This window comes from Anser brachyrhynchus (genome assembly GCF_964034855.1).
Source record: "Anser brachyrhynchus genome assembly, chromosome: 15".
NCBI lineage: Eukaryota > Metazoa > Chordata > Aves > Anseriformes > Anatidae > Anser > Anser brachyrhynchus.
In genome coordinates, this window is record NC_137733.1 from 17,758,846 (window position 1) to 17,781,393 (window position 22,548).

General features: G+C 51.2%; 1 long non-coding RNA gene across 3 annotated transcripts; it reads right to left on the reverse strand.

Moving 5' to 3' along the window:
* Nucleotides 1-5,945: 5,945 nt before the first annotated feature.
* Nucleotides 5,946-15,629, reverse strand: LOC308178372. Of its 3 annotated transcripts, none has more exons than XR_013939697.1 (3): nt 13,666-14,829; nt 10,534-11,623; nt 5,946-6,473 (listed from the first exon to the last, which is right to left on the reverse strand). It is a non-coding gene; the product is annotated as an uncharacterized lncRNA (long non-coding RNA). The 3 variants fall into 3 exon arrangements; XR_013939698.1 differs by lacking the exon at nt 5,946-6,473 and adding an exon at nt 6,526-7,761 and having other exon boundaries at nt 13,666-13,994; XR_013939699.1 differs by lacking the exon at nt 5,946-6,473 and having other exon boundaries at nt 9,166-11,623; nt 13,666-15,629.
* Between the last annotated feature and the right edge of the window lie 6,919 nt (nt 15,630-22,548).

The following is a 22,548-nucleotide window of genomic DNA, read 5'->3' on the forward strand; positions in this document are numbered from 1 at the left end:
TTCTCTTGGCAAGCATCGAACAGTCTGGATCCAGATAGACCTGTGTGCAATGGAAGTGTCGGCTCGTAGCCCAGCAGAGATGGAGCAGGAGGAAGAGGCTGCATGGCTGGAAGGCAGCAGAGAGCAGCAGTGCCCCAGGGTGGTGCTCACACACTGCTGTGTTTGAGTGCACTGCCACCATTGACACACACCATTATCTCCTCTCTCACATTAGGGGCTGCTTTATCCCTGATAAATCACAGAGCAGCCCAAGCACGCATGATTCGGGGCTGGTTTTCATTTTAGATGTGAGTGCACTTTACACATGTACTTTAGGAGAAGCAGGTTGTGCACTAGCTTTTAAAGCTTCCTGGAGAGGGACACGTCTGTCACCCCTGTGACCTTTTGCATGTGGCTACCACTCTGGTGAGACAGGGAGAGGACAGAGGTGGTGCTCGCAGCCCATGGTGCCTGGCTTCTGTTTTCCTGGCCATTTACACTATGGGTTTCTTCCAGGTCACAAAAAAAAAATGCTATTGTCACGTTTCAGGATCACCAGGCATGTCTCTGCTGCTGAAGCCTTCCCAGTGCCACTGAGGAATCCTGCTCTCTCTCTGGGGACAGCTGCTTGGATTTAGCCCACGCAGCACCTACAGTTTCTTTCATATTCTCGTTTTTGTTAAGCGTTTAATAAGTTTGTGTAACTTTTTGTTAAGCAGCAAGCAAATGTTTTCCAGGGGAAGCTAATTCAAGCACATCCTCCTTGTGTAGGTTTGATGTTATGGAACAGTGAGTCTGTTGAATTAATTAGCATACTGCACTTCACTTACTCAGCTAATCTGCATATTTTGCTCCTCGGCTGAGGGAAGCCTCCAGGTGCTGCTGGGTGCTCGCTGCAGTCACAGCTCCAGCCCTGAGGCAGGTGGGCATGCACACACATGGCAGGTGTGTCACCAGCTGCCCCGTGCCCACGGGTTTTGCAGGTGCCCTGGGCTGCCTGACCCCCTTCTTGATTCAAACCATGGTAAGTGGGACCACTGAGAAGCAGCAATGCATTCTGCCAGAATTTGTGTTTGTTTGCTCCCCATCCTGTGCCCAAACCAGGGGCTGCCCAGCAACTGGACAATGCCAGCCCTCATCCCCCCTCCACCCTGCCTGCCATGGGGAAGGAAGAGCAGAGCTGCCCCATAGCTCCCTCCTAGGGTGTGCTCAGAAGAAAACACTCACACACACATACGCTTCTGGGATCCTGGCATTTTTTCATCTTGGCACAAAATTCTCCCAGAGATGATTATTTGAGAGATGAGTCACCAAATACAATAGCAAAGACACATCCTTGACTTACTGGCAGAGAAGAGAGATGTGACCAGCATTAAGTCTCCATGCAACGTCTCCATCACACAGTGTCTGGCGTTTATTCTAAACAGCTCTGTCTTCAGCAGAATTGTTTTTTCACATCAGAAATCCAGCTACTTTTCCATCTGAAATGTTCCTTAATGAAAGGAAAAGCAGTCTGCTTGTGCGTGGATGCAAAAATCATTATATTTTAGCTCTCTATACAGCATACTGCTCTATGCTTGTACACACATGCGCACATGGAGCTGCACATTAGCCTCTGCACTGAGGTTATGCTCTGAGATGGGGCATAAATGCAGCTGTCTTCTGGGGGCAGGTGGGTTACTCCATTTTTTGGAATTTTCTCTGTCATTCAATTTCCTCTGACACTTTAATAGAAGAGTCAAACGTGAGCTCTGTGCCTTCTCTGTGGGCACAACCCCCCACGGCCAGGGCCAGGCACGATGCACAGCACCCGCTCGGCAGCGCTGGCGCTGTGTGGGACGGGCTGGTCGCAGCAGGGGTGGCCCAAGCGGAGAAGCCTCCCGGGCTCGGCTGGCTGCCAGCACCGGCCGTGCCATGTGCCCCCCGGCCTGCTGCCCCGAGCGCCCGTCCGACTGGGCCACCCGGTGCCCTGCAGAGAGCAGCTGCTCCCGGAGCTGCCGGCCTTTCCAGGGAGCGCGCCAGGCAGCCTGCCCCTGTCGCTGCCTTCAAATCCCCGCACCTTGTCCAGGAAGCGGGCGGCTGACTGAAGGGCCCGGCTCTTGGCCCTCGGAGCCAAACAGCAAGCTCCCAGCGCTGGGCCGGTGTCTCTGCCAAGGGTCCGGCTGGGAGTGGGCCTTGTGCTAGCATAAGGGGATGTAAAGCAAAGGAGAGCCTGTTTTGCATTCTCTAGCCCCAGGACACGTGTTTGGGGTGTGTGTGTGTGGTTGTGGGTGTGTGTGTGGTGCTCAGCTCACAGTCTTCTTTGCAGACAGCGGCTGTGGTAAAGGCACAGCACTCTCCAGGCAGAGGTCTGGTTTCTGTACTGCTCCTGGAAACCTGCGAGTGCCATGAAGAGGTATTGCTGTCTTCTAGCCTATTCCAATTCAACAGTATGCTCTGACCTTGATGATGTTGGTTTAAATAGGATATGAAATGCAAATATAGCCTAAGCTGAACAATTCTGGCACCCAGCAGAGAGACAGAAGGGTGGAACGCTTCCCAGAAGGGTCAGCAAGAGCAGGAAAAATTATATAGAGCAAATAAACAGAATAAAAGGCTTCTCTATTATCCTGGTGCACAGGGCTGCAGCTCCAACGGACTGCAGGAGCCTGCATTGCTCTGGGCTTACACTCAGGGGCAAACTGCTGATCAGGAAAAAAAGAAGGAGCTAAGGGCAAGGAGACAAGTTGCTTTTAAATTTCTGTACGCCAGGAGGGTGTCACCCTCATCCTGCCCCTCAGCTGCTCCTACATCATCCGTCACCCCACCCCACAGCCAGGGCAGCCGCCCCAGCAATTTCCCTGGGATCTGGGGCCAGACCTTAGGAGAAGGTTTAACGTGCTGCCGGGCTGCAGACGGTGAATTGTTCCCTGACCTGTAGCTAAGACACCCTGCAGGCGAGGGCCGCCTCCATTTAACCAGCCTCCCCATTGCTTTGGAGGAGCTGCTGTCACCAGCCTTGTCTGAAGCTGAATGCCACAAGCCTAGGACACCACGAGACATTTGAACACATCAGATTTAACAGGTATAAATGCCTATTTTCAAATCAAGGTGGGATTTGCATATTGTCAGTAATTTTCTAGGGAAGCCATCCAGAAAGTTAACCCTAGCTTCACACCTGCCAGGAGAGCAGCCCACTGGTGGGCCAGGGGGGCAGAGCCCTGCTCGTTCAGACCCTGCAGTGCCGGAGGGACCTCGTTGCAGGCTCCCGCACGGCGCCAGGGGCACCGGACGGACCTGTGGGGGGTGTTGCAGCCAGGGTGAGTTTGTCTCCCTTCTTCTTCATGCTGTTAAGGAGCCCCTACTCCTGTCTGTGCTGCAAGCAGCTCAGAGATTAAATTCAGCTCAGACTAGGACCAACTTCCCACCTTGGGGAGATGCCAGCACCACGGGGGCAGCCCCGTGCCTCCTGGGGAGAGGCCGGTGGTGCACAAGGGTTGGGTCCGTGGAGCAGCCTCACTTAGGCATCTGCAGAGCCATCGTGACTTTATTAAAAATTTAGAACAAAAATTACAACATTCACCCAGGAAGAATCGCTTTCCTACCAATTACAGTTAATGGGGTAAAATTAATGTACCAATTAATATGGCTGCTTCTAAACTCAGTCTAATATGTTAAATACTGTTCCTGCCTCTGTAAATGCAGCAAAATAAAGTGATGATCAGGATGGGAGCTAATAAAGTTTTGCTTCTCTGTACTTAAAGTATTTGGCATCACTGACTTAAGGCACAGGAAAAAGGAGATTATTTAACATTTTAAGGTTTGTAAGACCCATAAATCATTTCATACATGTCATATTTGTTGAAAAGGATAGAATACATTCAATTTTACAGTATATTAAACTTCATCTAATTTGAACGTAAGAACAGACCAGCAAAATAAATGACCAATTTCTGAAGCAGAAATTACCATTTGGCTGCTGCCATTATGAAGCTGCTGGTATTTTATCATGTTCTTAACATAATATTGCTTGTCTATTGATGCATAGTTATAGTGCTAGTCCAAATTGGAAGGCGGTGAAAGAGGACAGTGCAGAGGTTTTTTTAATAGGCATCATTTGTCAGATGTTATTTCAGAGGTCTTTGCACTGATGATAATATGCAGATTAAAGCAGAAGTAAATAGGAAAAAAAAAAGAGAGAGAGAGAGAGAGAGAGAAGGAAAGAAAGGAAAGCAGAGAGGGAATGAGTATTTCGGTATGTTCTGGCTGCAGCAGACGAGAGGCAGGCAGGTGGACCGGGCCCCAGCGGGTACAGATAACAGTAATTAATCTGGGTTGAAGGGTTTCTTCTGAAACCCCCGTAGTGTTTGACAAAAGGATGCATCCTCCTCTGAATGTCAATGCTGCTGAGGACCACAGGGACAGGCGGCAGCAGCAGTGGCTCGGCCCCAGCTCCCTGCCCCGTGGGTCCCTCCTCCTGCCCCACGTGCTCCGCCTGCAGGAGCCACAAATCTGAGCACAAATAAAAATTATGTTTAGTTTGCAAAACAGGAGGAAGGTATCTCCATCCTCTAGAGTTCATTGTTCTGCTAGACTTGGTATTATAGTGGCAATATATTAAAGCGAAGAAAAATCAGCTGGTCGCATTGCATCCAGAATGACAATGGAAAGCCACAGAACACAAAGGAGGTGCGGCTGGCTGGAGGAGATCGCTGCGGGGGACTCCGAGGCAGCTGGCACGACCAGGAAGGGCGCTGACAAGGAAGGAGTCCCCATGGAGCAGAGCCACAGCCCCCGGAGCAAACAAATCCCTCTTACGAGAGCACGGCATTGCTGGGAAGAGGGGCTGGCAGCCAGGCTCCTGCACCACGTCCACCTGCTGCTTCACAGCCACGGCAGGCTCCTCTTGCAGCAGCTGCTCTGCCAGCAGCAGGGCAGTGCCCCAGGACGGTGCCGTGCCCCAGGGCAGCGCCCAGCGCAGGGGAGCTGCCCGCGGGGGATGAGAGGCACCCGCTGCGCCCTGGGGAGGCTGCCGGGCCGAGGGGAAATTCGGGCTGTGTGTGGGCAACAGCACTGCTGCCGCCGAGCAACCTGCGCGGATGTTCCACACCGACACTTAACAAGAACAGCTCAGACCCTGTGTCTGCTTAAACCAAATGAATTGCTTGAATATTAGAGCTGAAACTGTGCTCCATGACTGCAAATCTGTGCAGGGATATATTGTGCTATAACATAGATTTCAATTACTTTCCAACCTTCAGCGTGATGATGCGACATTACGCTCCACTGTCAGAGTTTGCCAGCATGCCCTTACTTTTATTTCTCCTGTTAAATATGGTCTTTGTTGCGCTTCATTGATCTCTGAGCATATTCTGCTGTTTACAACTTTGATAATCTTTGTGTAATCTTCAGGGGTAATTGAATTCCGACAAACATAGCTGAATTTTAAACACCACACAGATTTAAGTACGTTGAAAAGCTATGATGTGAAAGTCAAGCCTGAAGAAAGGAAGAAGCACTTGCTCTCAGCTCTTTCCTGAAAATCTGGGGGTAAGCCAGTCCCTGAGCCTGGGGAAGACACAAACACGCTAGGAGAACACAGCTGGGTGTGGCACCAGACCTATCCCAGAATTTAATCCCAGGCAGGAAATATCATTGCATTTAATGATTTTTGTATATGCAAACACCAAAAGCTTCTGCACTCATGCAAAGTTCCAGGGAATTCCACTGGGTCTCACTCTCTACTAGTACAGGGTAGTCAAGAGCTATCAATCTTTGGTTTAATACCTAGGGAATTGCCCTTGTACAGATAAATTATTGTTTTTATGGGCATATTTTGTGAATTAGACAAGGGGGAAAATGTTACAGTTGGCTTTCAATGTAAAAGGTTTTTTTTTGCAGAGCCCTAGGGGCACATGCACAATGCTTTCATAATCATTATTGTTATTTATTACTTGCCGAGGACCAAGAATGTGCCAAGCACCGCGCAGGCACTGTGCAACATGGCCACAGGCCACCACCACTCCCAGGCAGGCGCCGTGCTGCGATGGTGCTGGACACTGACCTAACCTTGTCCTCGCTGGGACGCGAGCACCATGGCCCCTGCACCCGCAGCAAAGGGGTCCTTCCTTCTCCCTCTGCTGACCCCAGAGCTGCTGCGGCTGGTTATGCCTTCCCTTTTGGTGGATGGAAAAACAGATGTCTTGCTTGAGGACATCGGATTTTTGATGCATTTCATACAAAATTTAATTTCCCAAACCATCCTCGTTCAGGATGCAAGGGGATTGCATGAGTATGATATAAATTAGTATGCTAGAGGAGCTTCTCCTGGAAGGGGGATAAGCTCAGCCAGACAAGAAGGAGCCTCCAAAAATCTCAGTGCTGTAAGGGAAAACCTGCTTCTGTTCCGCTGCTGTGCTGGAGCCGTGTCTCCCGTTTATTGCAGCAGCAGCACGCAGCAGCCTCCGCACAGCAAAGATTTCCTGCCGAAGGGTCTGCGGTGTGTGGAAGGGTCCCTGCACAATCGAAAGAAAAGGAATTTAAGGGCTGTCTGGCTAGAGAAAAGGGATATTGAATCTAATCAGAGCTGGTGTAATTTGGAAATCCAATTGCACTTGTCTGTCAACAAAGGCAGCACAGGGGGAGGGGTGTCCTGGCCCCAGGGGGCCCCAGCCTGCAGGGCCAGGAGGAGCCCTAGGACACAGACACGTTCCCCAGACCGGCAGCAGGGCAGGAGCTACACACAGGACAAGTGGTACGCAGGGCAGAGCAGCTCTCCATCACCTCCACCTGCAGCTTGAGGGCTGCAGAGGGACGAGGCTGGCTGTCCCCCCGCACAGCTCAGCCCTCTGCTGGGCAGCTGCAACGAGCCCCCTGCACCAGAGCAAACCGCAGCATTCCTGCAGCTCCCTCCTTGGAGATTTTCCAGCAGAGACCAAACTCCGATTACAATTGATTCAAATGTTTCTGCTAGGATTTTTAATTTGGACTCAGATACCTCTTCATACCTCACTTGCCCTGAGTCATTACGCTGATATTTTACCAGCAGCCAGACTTAAGGTCCTTGATGGACTCTGCAGATGTGCCTGTGTCTCCTGCCACATGGCACCAGCCTTGCCCCTCGTTGAAAGGTTCCTGCAAACTACTCACAGCCGTTCCTTGCACGTTTCCCCAGGGACAAGAGGCTCAGGGGGCTCATCGGTATTTCGGATTCCAAATGTACATTACTTCGCATCCAGCCTTTGACTGTAATGGAATAACCACAAGTCTGATTGCAGCAGAGCACACCATGTGGGCTCTTCTCCGGTGCGCGTGGCAGGGTGCTGGTCCATGCTTGCAGAGCACACTACAAAGCCTCTCAGCGAAGAAGCTGCTCACTCAGCAGCTCCCCCTCTCACCAGCTTGCAGGGAACCATGAGTCAAGTGAGCAGGAAAAGCGTGCAGGAGGGCCCATGGTGCGAGCAGCCTGAACCTTGTAGACAGACCCTGGTTCCTCCACAGACAAGAAAATGAGGGCAGAGAAATGGAAAACAAGACTCAGGCCGGGACGTGTCCCCTGCAGGGCTGCGGAACCCACAAGTCCCCAGGGGCGGGAGCAGCTGCTGGCTCAGGGTCAGCCCTGTCCTTACAGAACAGAGTCCAGAGCAGGCGGCCGAGCAGCACGGCTCAGCTGTCGTCTCCCCACCCAGGGCTTCACAGGGCTGCTCGGAAGATGGGTGCTGAGCATCTCGCTGGCACACTGCAGCAGGAGAGGTGGAGCAGAGCTACTCTGAGCCATTATCCCTCCCACATGTGCTGTATTTTCTGAATTAAAGAGCAGAATTATAATGAGACTTGACGTTAAATTCCATAAAAAGTCAAGCTAATCAGTGACCGAACCTGTAATTGATTCTTTTGCTAGTTCAATACTTAATGCTACATGTTAAGCAATAGGATTTTACAATTTGCTAGCACTTCACTTACAGAGAATTAAGCAATAAAAATCCATTCTGAGCACAAACAGCAAGGAGGGAGCCACATTCACTAATAAGTGAACGAGCCAATAAAGTAGCTCAACACTCACATCGATCTCTTGTTTTTCAAAGTATCTACCCCATATGATACATGCAGCCTCTTTAACAAATGTAAGCATGGTTTGAAACCCCCCCCCGCCCAGGTCACACCGAGACAAGAAGTGCCACTAACAAAGCCTGAGCAGCAAAAGTGCCCCTGCAGGTGCAGGAGGCCTGGGTGGTGTAGACTGCACGGCAGCACAGGGAGCAGCGGGAAGCCCTGGGGGTACCCAGACCCCAGCGCCACAGGGCTCGCCCAGAGGAGCCAGCCCCACGGAGATGCTGGTCACCAAGCAAGTGCAGCCTGGCATCAGAACTTAGTTAAAAGATTTTTCCCCTAAAAAAAAAAATCTAGCATTTTTCTTTGGCTACTGTTTTCAAAGATGCTTTCCTCTTTTTGTCTTCTATTGGTTTTCAGCAAAAAAATCTTTGTCTCAGAGCAGCAAGGTGCTTCTGCAAAATGATTAACCTGTAGCAGTAACAGGAAAATAAGCAGCAGTGGATCTCATGGATGCCCATGAAATAAACGTACTCATTCCCCAGCTTGTGGGTTGATCCCAGCAGGAAAAACCCTTTTGTGTCACGAGCTGCCACTTCCAGGGCATCATTATCAGCATGGGGAGAGACAGTGCGCAGCCACATCGCCATCCGCTCTTTATAAACTGACAGCATTTTGGAGATCTCTCAGAAGGCTTACTTCTCCTCCCGGAGAACAGGGCTTTCCTTCATGTGAGGCCAGTGCCCAAGAACACGCAGAGACATCAGACCGGCCCACGCCACCACAGCCCTGGTGCTCCCCAGGCTCTGTGGGGCACTGACTTGTTCCCAGCTGCAGCTCCAGCAGGCATTTGGGGCAGGGCTGTCGAGCAGGATGCCCCCAGGTCCCCATACACCAGAACCGTGCTCCCCTCAGCACCTCGACCCAGCAGCCTCACTCCAGAAGCACCAGGGGTGCAGATGCTGCAGCAGAGCATTCCCCCGCACCGCCTGGTCTGGCTGCAGCATCTCCTCCTTAGGTCCTCCTTCCAAAACCGTCTCTGCTAGGCCCTTGGCAGGAGAGACATGCTTCAGAAATACAATTATTATTGTAACAGGAATGCCTGCGCTCCCGCTCTCCATGGGGGTTAGGCATCCTGCTGCGATGATTCAGGGAATCTGTCGAGGCACATTTTATGAATTCCACTGAAGTTGTGGAATTGCTGCATTAGGTGAATACCTCAATGGTTGTCAAGTCAGCCACGTGCTGTCAGAGCCGCTTTACATTGCCCAGACCAGGGACAGCAGATACTCATAAATAGCAGTCATTTTCTCCACTCTTTTCAGCACTAATCCTGCACTGACTGCATCTCACCCAAAGCCTACAGCAACACATGCTGCAGACCCACACATTTTTCTGGGCTCTTTTTGAAGGTACTTGTCAAGTGGCTGCAGAGATGTTGCAAAGGTGTCTCCAGAGCCACCTTAAAAATACCCAGAGTCTGGGTGGCTGTGGAGCCAGCAGACCCTTCACAACACAGAACCAAGCCATCCTGCTCATCACACACAAAGTTGTTGTTTGAAGAAGAGAATGCTGAGCAATGAGACTGATTAGGACAAAACCCACCCCTGTTCTCCAAGCTCATGCAGCCAAGCCCAGGGCACAGGCACACCACACTGCAAAGAGCTGTTGCATGAAGCCTAAGATGAGCACACGGCACTGTAGGATATTGCTGCTGGAATGAAGTGTTGAAAAATAGCAAGAAAATTGCTCTATAGTCCTAGAAAGAGTTTCCAGATTAAAACTTTAAGTAGTAGTAAATCTCAGTTTAAATAATGCAGATTAACATTGCTGTGAGATGTGGCAGAGCAAATCAAATTGTGCTGAGCTGGAGAAGAAAGAAGAAATAAAACCCCATCAGGAGGCGACAGCAGCAGGCTCAGGCAGGCTGGGTGAACCCGTGCTCAGCAGCAGCACATGAGAGCAGCAGAATCCCACAGGCCAGCATCATCACTGCCTGAGAGTCTACAGGCAGCATGGGTCAGCCCTGGAGATCGTATCTTCAGAATATACCTGGCTAATGAATTTGTGTCTGACAGATCTAAGTGTTAGACAATTTGTACAGTATGAGAATGCATCTGAGCACTTGTCACTCTAAAGGCATAAAGAAGTGCTGTGACCACGCATCTGGCATGCCCCACATCTATTACAAGCACATCCATCACTTTCTGCAGACAAGCTATGTAAATAGCTGAAGCACACAAGCAACGTGCTGCTGTCACCACAGAGCACGCAGTAAGGACATGCAGTCCCAACGCCCCATACATATTCCCTCCCCTCCACAGCCCTGGTCCAGTTGTGCTTGGGCTGGCTAGCAAGTGGCTGGAGAGGCAGAATAACATTGGTTGAAAGGTTTTGCTGGGATGCAGAGAGCGCAACTGGGTATAGAGGTGTACACACAGATGGGAGGGAAGGAAATCACCATCTACGCAAGCAAAGACAGGAGATCTAGGAAGCAGACGAAGGCTATAGGACAGCAGAACATACCTTCACACGGTTCAAGAAAAGGAGATTACAGACTTTTAGTGACAAGAACTCCAACGATGGCAGGTCTTATTTCCAGTGGCACAGCAAATGTACATACATGATTTGTATGCACCTTCTCCACACATTCAGCAGTTACTTTTGTTCAGTACTCAGAACCATTATGCTCATTTACCACACACGGATAAGTGCTTGCAATCAGTTACTAGCTGAGGCTGTCACAGAACTAGTGGTAATTATTACAGTATCCCATGCCTGAAAAATTCACTTCCATGAAACCTTGGAAGAGGTAGAAGCAAAGCACCTAGCCCCATTGCTTGTTTCTATTCAGGTTTGGAGTCAAGGGGAAATAAATTAGTGTTCTGGAAAATAAGGAGACTAACAAGGACCTTGATATTTAGAAAGGATGAACAGAAGATCTGCTCTTAGGGGAGTTAGAGACATTTTATAAACTACTGGGGAGTAACCACAGTCTCAAGGGAAAAATAATAGGAAAATCCAGGGGGGACCCATAAAGATTTAACAGGTGGAGATAAGTCCAGTTCACATGGAGCAATAGAAAATAGGCCTTGTCAAACAATCCCTACCTCCTTCTGCACAGAGATTACAAGTTTGGCTGATTAAGGCAATTACGTTGATGTAACAGACTTCCGTGAGTTGCTTGGCTCCATATCACATGCCATTCCAATCGAAATCCTGTGCTCTACAAGAGCCCGCACTGAACAGATTCAGCAGCAGCCGAATCTCCTGTCGGTGAGGAATCCCCACCAGCGTGCTGCTCCCCGGGACAGGGAGGGCAGGGCGCTGCTGGGGCCGGCGGCTGCGGCAGGCGCGGGGCAGGAGGCAGCGGGGCCTGGGCACACAGACAGCTCCTCCAGAAGCTACACCCTGCCCGTCAGCACCCTGGCAAAGCACCTGGGACACGGTGACAAGCAGCATGGCAGCAGGTCCCAGCATGAGGTGGGGGCCAAGCAGGCTGGTGTGTAAACAGAGGCATCGTCACGAGCAGAGGAGAATCTCCCCGTGCAGCTCTGGGGGGACTCCGCAGGGTATCACAGCTGTTCTCCTCCTGTGCTGCTGTGAGGCGTGCAAGCTGCAGGGAGGGAACGAGAGACAAAGAACACAGATGAAAAGCTCAGGAGAACACCTGCTATTGAAAGCCCTAGATCAGACTGGTCCCAAGCAGCGAATGGCAGCAGTAGCCCTGGAAGTCAGCTAGTGACCTCAGGTCCATTTGGGGGGGGGCATGTGAAGAGATTCAGCACTGCTTCGGTACCCTCATTTTCTGCCTGGGCTGAGAGCAAGAGCAAACCTCCCCTGGCACAGGCATCAGGAGCAGCAGCAGTGCACATCTATGCCCAGATGCGAGGATCTGGGAGGCCTGAGCACTCCTGAAATGGGATTTTCAGGGCAGCAGGTATGCCCCTCGCCCTCAGCTCCTGCCAGGGTCAGAGCTCAGGGTACGCTGGGTGTTTGGTACCACACCTCAGCCCCAAATGCTGTCAGTGCTCCTTCAGTGGCACTCCCCCTACAATACCAAACACCTGATCAGCAAGGTTTCTGCTACAGACGAGTCTTCAACCATGAAATTATATGACTCTGCCTTGACCTCTGATTTTCTACAGTTAATATCTCCTGCAAAATATATACTGCAGCTCAGGGCCATTTCTCTGACTCAGCCAACAAGAAATGCAGTCTCAAAACATGCCTCCACTAATTCACTGGGATGCCTTTCCCAAATACCTTTCCCCTTTCTCAGCACCAAGACCAGAAACTGGCTTGCTCTGGCAAGGGCAGCAGCAAAGCTCCCCTGGGGCCGACACCTCCTGGCAGAGACCTGATTCCTTGTCCCCCATCCACATGCTGGGCTGACTCCAGCAGCCCAACCAGGCACAGATGCTGTCAAAGCCTACGCCTGATGCTCTGAGGACAGTGGCAGTAACCCCACAGGGCCCCTGCTGTCCATGAGAATGGGGCAAGGCCTACAGAAGTGGGCCAAGAACTCCAGCTGAGGGGTGGCTACCTGGTGGAGTCCTGCTCCGTTTGAGATCCCCAGGAAGCAGTGCCCTGCAGCCCCTCTGGAAGCCAGAACTGTTCAGAGCTCCGCAGCCCCCGCCCGGAGCACCCGACAGCAGCAGCTTCTGGCCATTGCCTTTTGCTGACTGCCAGCAGAAAGACCCCGGCTGCTGGAGGCACGGGGCAAGCAGGGCACCCCCTGCCCAGGGCGCCAGCTGCTCCCCAGAGCAAACCTCCCCACCCTGAGCCAAGCAACTGCAGCCAACACAACCCAAGTGCCACAGGATGGCCGAAAGCATTGCCCTAGGCCCCTGGAGGAAAGGGGAAAAATCTCACTTTTCTCACACTCTTAAGATTGCTCTAACAATCAGATGCATCTGATCTGCCAGGAGACTGATAGAGAGGGGATGCTGGTGTCATTATCAAGTTAATTAGAAAAACTTAAATGGAGCTTTAAACATTTTTATAATACATTTGCGAGCCTTTTTGGCAGGATTATTGCATCTTTTGGGTTTCCATTTCCCATTAAAGCATTCTCAGTAGTGCATATATAAAAGCCATGTGATCTTGGCTCCTTGCTGCCTTTTTTTTTAAAGGCATCTTTTTTTTGGTAAGATTTATTAAATATTGTAATCAGTTAAATTCTGGCAGCTTAAACATTTTCTTTAATAGCCTTGTTAAATGTGGATTAGATTTAAAGTCCCTGCCTCTGAACTCTTGAGCAGCAATATTTATATGCAGCGTTAAAAAAAATTAAAAGCTTTACAAACTAGTAATTACTCCTCTGCCGTAGGAGGAAAGAGACTGACTTTTTAAGTTATTTTAAGCTAAGTTTTTCTGCCTCACCCTTCTTGGGCCACACTACACACAGACACTCTTTTCTTCCCAGTGCATCCTCATTTCAGAGCGCACGAAGCATCAATTGCAGAGCCCACACCATTTAAGGTGATACCAGTTTTTGCTCAGTTTTGGAGCAAGGCAAGCAAGCTGCACGGCCCTGTGACACCAGGAGCAACCAGAGGTAGCTGGTAGCACCGCTCTCAGCGCGTACCACAAGCAGGACCCCCACACCACGCCACGCCAGGGAAGGGCCCACGGCAGCACACCCCCAGCACCCACCTGGAGAACAAGCCCCAGCACTGTCAGCCTCCAGAACAGGCAGGGCACAACCCTCAGCAGCACCAGGCCCTGGCCCCCTTCCCTTTGTAAACTGCCCAGCAGCTGCAGCCCATGAGCCCTGACAGGCAGCAGCTGCGGCCCCTCTGGAGCTGCTCCCCTGTCGGACAAACGGCCTCGGCCTTCAATAAGGCAAGCAGAAGTGGTGAGGCCAGGCTGGACACTTCGATTACCCTGTTATTGACATTTTTAAAAGCATTTGTTGTATCTAAATGATGCACAGCCTGATCATCATCACTTTTTTTTTTTTTTTTTTTGCTATGCTTGCAGGGAGGGGAGCACTGCACAGAGCCATGGTTTGGTGTTACTTTAACCCCAGGAAAACTTCCAGGTGGCATTACGGACAGCTGATGCAGGGCGGTAGTTCCCTTCCCAGTTGCCCTCTCTGTCTCCTGTGCAGTAGCTTCATGCTGCCCCAGGGTCCCAGCCAGGTGTGGCTCCCACCCTCTGCACCACAGGCAGCTGCCTGCCAGCCCAGAGGGGTTTTGCTGAAAACGAGGCCAGCCCAAGGGGTTGCAGCACAAGGCCAGGCACCAGAACCACGCTCACGGCGCCTGCAGCCTCTTTCAGGGCTGCGGACAAGTGGTTCTGCACCGCTGCTTCCCTGTGCCAAACACGGGTGCTGCTCGCCCCTGAAGGCTGAGCGGTGCTGGGGGCCGGCAGCCCCGGCCCAGCCCTCCTGCCCCGCTCTGCACGGGCAGGCGCAAGGCTTCCAGCAGCCCTGGCTGGCCATGGAGCAGCTGCGGCAGGAGGCAGCATCCGTCCGCACCTCGCTGCGTCTTAGCAGCTGTGGTGTCAGCTCTGCAGTTGGTCCTGTTTGTTAACAAACGTGTTAATGAGCTGTAAAGGGCAGGGAGGGCAAGCAGCGATGTACAAAATGTGCAGACACCGGTTGAGGCTGGCAGTAGCAGAGCAGCCCCACAGGGGCGAGCACGCCCTCTGGGGACAGCACCCTTCAGCCCTGGCCAGGAGGCAGCGCTTCTCCCTGCAGCTGGCTGCACGGACGGCCCTGAGGGTGCTGCCAGGAAGCTGCAGGGCTTGTGCACGGCACCCTGCGCTGGTGAAATAAAGTTACCAGCCACGTGCTTTGGAGAGCGGTCCGGTTCAGAGACCGTGTCCACTTGCACAGGGCTATCGCAGCCCTGCCTGGGTGGCACCATAACTCCTCAGTTCATGTTGTGGAAAGTACCAGGTTTGCTGAATATTTTTGAAGAACGGAAGGTACCTTTGGGAACCTTAACTGGGTTTTAATGAAGCTTTTTGCCATTGAATGTAAGTCAGTTTTCTTGGAGTGATTACCCTGTCTCTAGAGGAATAGATGACAACTAGAGAGGGACAAGAATAATACCAAGGGCTAAAAAAAATTTCAAATAAGGACAGACAGAAAAACAAGGTAAAAAGAATGAATAAATAATGAATGGTCTTGAAAAGACAGTCTGGGAGCTCCTCTTATCCCATTCTCATAACGAAGAGGAAACATGATGTTGAATTAAAAGGTGGAATAAAAGGGTGATAAAAGGGAATTACTTTTCTTATGTGAGCTGTAACAAGTGGGTAGGTCTCAGCACTGCACAAGGTCCCAGCACAAAGCCCAGGTGTGCTCCATGGGGTTGCTCTGCATTGCCCGAAATGTGCAGAGTGTTTCCCCATGTGGGGGCTGTTTGGGGAGAACAAGGGAACCTCATGTGGCTTTTGTCCAGCCTCCAAACTGGTTTGACTTTCGCCTTGTGTAGGCAATTCACTGCTGGCTGCCTCGGCAGGTGGGATTACTTGCCTGTAAAGCACCGTGGCATGCACCCTCCCTTGTGCTGTAGTTTCCCTGTTAGACACAGCAGGGAGTGGAGCAGGGCGGCGAAGCAAGGCTCATCAGGCTCTGGCACATCAGCAATCGCCTCTTTTTGGGCTGCTTATCCAAAAGCACTGTGTTAGTGTTGCATCTCTGCCCTGATCACCTGCACAATCCTCTCGAGGCATCTACACAAGCTGCACTGTGCAGCCAGAGAGCTCCAAGCTTGGGGACACCAGGGCAGTGACCTCTAGAAGGAAAGAAACCTTCCTGTGTGGAGAAGGGAACTGCAACAACTGAGGCTGGTATATTTGTGGGGATCCTTCCACTTGCACATGTTCAGGCCTGTCCAACACAGGCATTGATGTCAGGAGACAAAATTAATTCCAGCAGTATTCTGCATATCCTTTGACCATGCAGCAGGTGCTCCCACCTGGTCTGCAGGCCCAGGATATAGCGAAGGGTGTCTGGGGACCTGACTCAGGTCCTCCATCATGGCAGAGAGGTGCTTAACCTTGTCTGCTTCTGGAGTGGCTGGCTTTTCTTTATCTTTCTTTCATGTGGAGCTCACTTGTGGCTCCCTTTCTGCAGGAAAGACATCCATCCTGAACCAGTGAGAAACCTGGACTCGGGATTTTAGGGCTGGGGTCTCTGCAGCCAGAAGCCAGGGAAGGGCGTTCTGCTGGTGCCCCAGCATGCAGATGTTGTGTTCCCGCCCCAGGTGCCAGTTTCCATCCTCTGGATCTGCTGGTGGCACCCGCAGGGACTGTCACTGAGTCACAGATAAAACACAGGGATAAATAGATTTAAAATGTGCTAAAGCAGAAAGAGGTCTGTGAGCACATTTTTCCTGTCTCACAGCTGGGAGCTGGCTACTGGGGACGCAACTTCAGGGAGAAAGAAACCCTTCAGTACCGAACTACAGAATGAATATTTTCTCCTTTTAAAATTCATAAACCAACATAGACAGTAAGTTAAAAAATAAGGTTCTCCTATTTACATATATCACTGAAACAACCACAGGGCTCGTTATGAATTATTTAACATAATGCATTTTCACATCGTCCCTGCTTGCTCAGTGGCCTCCTCTCAATTAGGCGTTTATGGCAGAGGGGTCAGTAATAACAGGTCACTTAAAATGTAAATAAAGGTGGCGGTGGGAGATATAGTGGAGCATTTATTTATTCCATTCTATTACTGTAAAAGTGTGTTTATGAAGACCAGTTCCAATCATGTTTCCTTGTCATGAAGAAAGCTCTTTGGCAAACTGAGCATTAAACATGACGCAGCAGGAGCAGAAGCGCTGGATTTGGGCTGGGGGTGCAAGGCCACTGCCGCCAGCACAGCACGGCTCTGCCTCGGCCCCAGGGGCACACGCCGAGCCCTGCCGTGGTGCAGGGGTCCTGAGTCGGGGACCTCAGCCCAGCACAGCACCAGGCCCCCCCCACCCCGTTGCCTTCGGGGCCCTGTGGGAAGCAGGGGGCAGCTCTGCAGCTCCGAGTCCAGCTGGCACCTCGCTGTCCTGGCAAGCTCTTATTACGGGGAGCCATGCAGGCACGAGAAAACAGCCAGAAGATGTTCTTCTAATGAAGTATTTTGTGGCAAAGAAACGAAGTGAAACTTCTCACAGATTGAGTCTGATTTTGCCAATGAATTTGCCTGATTTGCCTTTAAAAAGGACAGTATTCTAAGCAGAAGTTTTGAGGGGGTGTCCATCTGAAGCAACTTAATATTCTTAAAAAGTACATTCAGTGAGGAAGCTTTGTTCTTTATTCTGGACCAAATTAAGCACTTTGACCACATAGAAAGGTTAGCCTTTGTTTGAGGTTTCTACAGCGCTTTTTGCTTTGCTGAAGTTTTTGAACAGTTCTTTAATGCCAAGCCAATGTTCCTGGGCTTTCTGAGCTGCAAGCAAACAGAAAAATCAGCTGCTTGCACTGCTCCCCTGGAACACTCCCAGCCAGCAGCCAGCCCTCTTTTCCTCTCCTTTCTATATGGTAGCCTCCATCCTCGGCCTATTGATCTTCGTTAGAGCAGTTCCTCAGCTCTGCATCCACTGAAGTGTGGCTTCCAGCTCCACTTAGACTGCCCCAATGCTAACAGCACCATCACTGAATATGCAGGAGGCCAGGCTCGCAACAACAGGGCTAGCAGGAGGAGCCCCGTGCCTTGTCTTTCCACTGGGCAGGAATCACTCCTGTCCGTCTGCAATATTCCACAAATTCCTTTACCATGGAATTGGTACCAATACCAATGGTACAAATACCTTTACCATGGAATGGTTACCATGGGATTAAAATGCATCAGAAATCAAGCCGCTGCCCAACAGAGCTACTTGTTAGCAGGCAATAATCCCCTGGGATTGTCTACGGTGTGAAGGGAAGCAGAGGCGAGAGGTACAAGGTTTCCCTGCCAGTCCAACATGCACCTTTACAAGTGCATTTCTGGCTCCATTTGCCCCTGGGGAGGATGCAGCTGGCTCAGCTTCTCTTTTTGCTTTGCCTTTGCAAAAGGAAGGTTCTGAATTACAAACTGTGTAGGGAAGGACAGCTTCATGAGCTGTGCTGAGATGTTTCTTCCCTGAGAAAGCGAAGGGGTCCTTGTCAGGGCCAGGCCCTGGGCACTGGGAAATGGGGCAGAGCCCGGGCAGCCCCGGGGCCCCGCCAGACCCTGGTCACCCCCCGGGAGGTGTCGGGAGAGGTTAGGGGAGCCCCTGGGCCTGTAGCACAGGGGCCAACTCCAGTCTGCCCTTGGACACCCAGCGCCTTCCCAGCTCCTGCTGGGGCCATCGCAGGGGACGTGGCTGTGCCCTGCACAGCCCCAGCTGCCAGCGCTGTCTCTGGACTCAGACACAGTTTTTCCCAGGAGCTGCTATTAGCCCTGTATGGGATGGTGGTAATAACAAACCATTAATAGGAATCTGTTTGAGTGCCACTGTGTGGCAAGATCGTAAATTAATGGCCGTTTCATTTATTGTCATTTTATCCATAACAAGATGCTGATTTTCCCCCTGGGATAGCAAAATTGGTCTGTAAGAACCATAAATCCTCACTGTGGTACCAGGCTGGAGGAAGGTGTTGGATTAACGGGCTAATGACACAAATGTGAAGGGTTTTAAATTGTGCTGCTGCTGCACGGAGTAGGCAGGCACAGGGAGGAGCAGGGCCGTGTGAACCATCCCCATCCCCAGCACTGGCCACATTTCAAAGGTTAACAGCTGGTTATTTCAGATGTCAGACCAGAACGATCCAGATTTCTCCCCTTGGCATGCCCCCACTGGTTTGTATTTTCTGCCCATGGAAAATCAGTTTTTAAGGGCAAACCTGTCAGACCAAAATGGCCCAGGATGTCTGACTGACCTCCAGTACCATCAGCAGTGTCATGGGTAGATGCTGCCTAGTCTACCCACAGCATCAGCAGTTCAGGGCCAGCCAGGAGGGAGAATCGATTACTCCTGCTCCCTTCACCTGAAGCTTAAAACAAAAATATATTCTGGAAATTTACAGGGTCCGTTGAGCTGAAATGTTTCCTTGTGCTATGTGTTCCCTACAGTTCCCAGGACTATCAAACAAGAACCTTTAATTTTAATGTGAGGGCAAGTATGAATTCAAAACTACTACTACCAAAAATTAAAATTAACAAAAGCTTTTCACAATTAATTGGCCTTTCAATGGAAAAAGAGTTAGGCAGAGCTTTCAGGGTGAGAGTGAACCTCTCCATCCTGCTGCAGAGGTAGCGGCAGCGCTGGAAAGAAAGGCACCTGCAGGCAGCTCCCGTGGCAGCACGAGTGCACGTGCCAGGACAGACCTAGGTGGTGAGGAAGGCTCCAGCTCGTGCTGCTCTGAGAGCTCAGCTGCCTCGATCGCACCAGGGTGCTGGCATCTTCTCACACCCTTCGAGAGCTTTAACCACCTGCCCGGGGTTTGTCAGAGAGCTCCCTCTTCCTCTGTTCCTCCCTCCTAATCCCGCTCTCCCCTTGTTTTTCACATTCACAAAGCATGCAGACTAGGCTGAATTGCTTTACCCCATGCAAGGCAGGAAATCTCGTGAGGGCAGGCTGGACAGAAAGCCTCTACCTGCCCAGAACTGCTTGGAGGCACCTGAGGCGTCCTGCAAGAGAGGAGTGTGATGTGTAGGAAGCCCAGGAGAGCCCCGGCTGCTCCTGGGGAGCACCTCTGCAGACCTGCACCTCCTGCTGCACCGTGTCAACTGAGGAGTCTGCAAAGGGCTCACAGCTTTCACTTTTTCTCTCCTTGCATAATTCAGCAGAGATTTCATTTTAAATGTTGCTATTTTCTCACTCAGATGAGAGAAATATTAACTGGCCAAACTTTGCTGTTGCTGTCACCGTCCTTTTCACAGCATGATTGCCATTGGGGGATTTATAGTCCTTCCCGTGCCTGGGTTATTTGAGTTCTGCTTTGCTGCAGGGCCAGGGCAACAATAAATTTCCTTCTCCTCTGGAACATGCACTAACCTCTCATTTTCTAATAAAGCGTTAAACCTTGAAGCAAGCCACACTGGCTGTGGTGCTTGAGTTTCACCCGAGCTGATGAGCCACTTGCCGCTGGCTGTAGCACACCTTTCTGGGCCAGCACGACCCTCCCAGCACAGCAATGATTAGTTCTAATTCCCTTTCCAAGGAGAGCCCCATCCCCAGGCAGCAGCTGCCCCCATCCCTATCCCCAGGCTGGGCTGCTGGGAAGGCTCAGGCTGGCAAGGCAGAGAAAACCAGGCCGAGTGCTGAGGCATTCCTGCTCAGCGAGGGGCTCACTTTGCCCCGCTCACCAGGGCAGGGGAACCAAAAGCAAGCCGAGTAAACCAGAGGGTGTGAAGCAGCTCAGAGAGCTGCATGTTTCCCCCGGCACATCCCGGTGCAGCCCCCTCGTCTGCACCAGCCCACGCCCCTGCGGCATGCAGTGGCTGCAAGATGTGGGCAGGCTGGACTGCAAGAGCCACCAGCAGCACAGCATCCATCATCAGAACAGGGTTTGCCGTGCTAAAAGTGGTCCTGGGTGACAGTCTGCAGCCGCTCGTGCCATCCGCAGACCCTCCCTGCTCAGTGCAGTGTTTTAGGAGAGGTTAACAGTGCATAAAGGGTGGATGGATGGATGGATGGATGGATGGATGGATGGATGGATGGATGGATGGATGGATGGATGTTGCATCTGTTGCTCATCTCATTACAGTAAAAGAGGTGGACACAGTGTTAGGCTTTCACTGGCTGAGCTGTTAGGTGAATTACAGCAAGGTTCTGCATTGTGGTAATATGATTTTTTCCGTATATTCTGTTTGGATTGGCAGGTTGGTCTCACTCTTTCTCAACTGACTGATAAAGCACTAGACAGAGGATTAGTCCTCTTGGAAGCTAAAGAAAGAGGTAATTTGGATTGTTTATAGCCTGCAGGGGTAGAATCAAAATGTACAATACTGAGAGAGTCAAATTTTTACAGCATACGGCACAGCTATAACTCAGAGCAAGTATCAAACATTACAGTCCTGTGAAATGCATTCCCGTGACAAAAGGCTGGAAAGACAGGAAGAATGAGAGGAATTAATCTGTTCTTGGGACAAATATTGTAATGAAGACAGGAAATGCCAAACAAAAAAGTAACCCTTGCCTGGACCAGTTTTAGCATTAGGCTGTTTGGTCCAGAACTTCAGAGCTGTGTAGGAGACAGAGGAGACATCGGGGAGTCTGCTGCTGGTTACATGTAGCAGCAGCCCAAATCTGACCTTGGCTTTTCTGCATTAAAAGAATAACAGCTTTCCCTTAACTGGGTTTTGCAGGATTTTCATGGCTATTAAATCTAATTGCTGAGATATAGTTATAAAATTATAATTTTAACCATGCAATTTAGATGGAGTAACTGGTCGTCTATTTCTGTGATTATCCCTGATTATTAAATGAACAGCTGCCTCCAAATATGTTTGCAACAAACTAATTCAATCAGTGCATGTGCCTGAATATTCATGCCCCTGATTTGCAGTACAGAGTTTTAAGACTTTTTCATTGTGGCTTTAAAAGTTCATTTATCTTGACAATTTAAATAAATACACTTCCATCAGCTTTGGTTAGTGCTCCAGACTTTAGCGCTATGTTTGGCAGCAAGCAAAGGTGTTCCAGTGCCTGCTTTGACTCCCGCTCACTGCAGAACAATTTCAGTGGAGATAGACATTGGTGTTTGTGTTGATTTCAGGCTTCTCCCATGTCTTGTTTGCTGGTTTGACAACCCTTCTCCATGCAGCACTAACAGAATGTGACACTCTACAGTCTGTTTGTTTTAGCTTTTCCAGTAAATTTTGCAACCATGTCAAGCAGCCAGGAAATAACCTGCCCTCCCAAATGCTGAAATATGGATCGGACTGGCCTAGGTGGCAGCCAGAGAGCAGCTTGCCTGTCCTGCCTGGCTGCGGCTGAGCTGGGGAACAGCACACAGACCGGCCTCCAGCCCTCATTTGGTCAGGAATGACATTTCCCCCCGCACCTCTCCATCCCCTCACAGGAGGTACCCCCTCCCCAGTCTCCACGCAGGGGCATGGCAGAGGGCTGGGAGCATCCCCGTGGAGCAGGAGTGGTTTCCAGCAGGCAGCGCACAAGGGGCAGCTGTGCAGCACACCCAGGCTTTGTCCAGCCGAGCTGAACAATCCCCTCCCAGCCGAGCTCGCAGGCTCGGGCTGCGCCCCAGAGCCACAGCACCCGCTCGGACTACAGCCTCTCTCCTGCACGTGGTCCCATAAATGTTTGTGTGGAGCTGGAAACCCTCTGGGAGAGTGGTCTGCCTCAGCCGCCTTGCAGCACACATGGGCTGCTTCTCAGTCCCCTTGCTGACAGCGCAACCTCCGCAACCCATCCGTGGAGCCACCAACAGCCACAGCCCCAGAGCCACAGCCACCTGCTGGGCTGCAGCTACCGGGCTCTGGAGCCGCAGGGGTTACGGGTGCTGCAGAGCGGCCGTGCCGCCCTCCTCCCTGCCGCAAGCCGGGCAGCAGCGCCCGGCAGCAGCACGCAGCCGCCACGCCGCTCCTGCCAGCGCCAG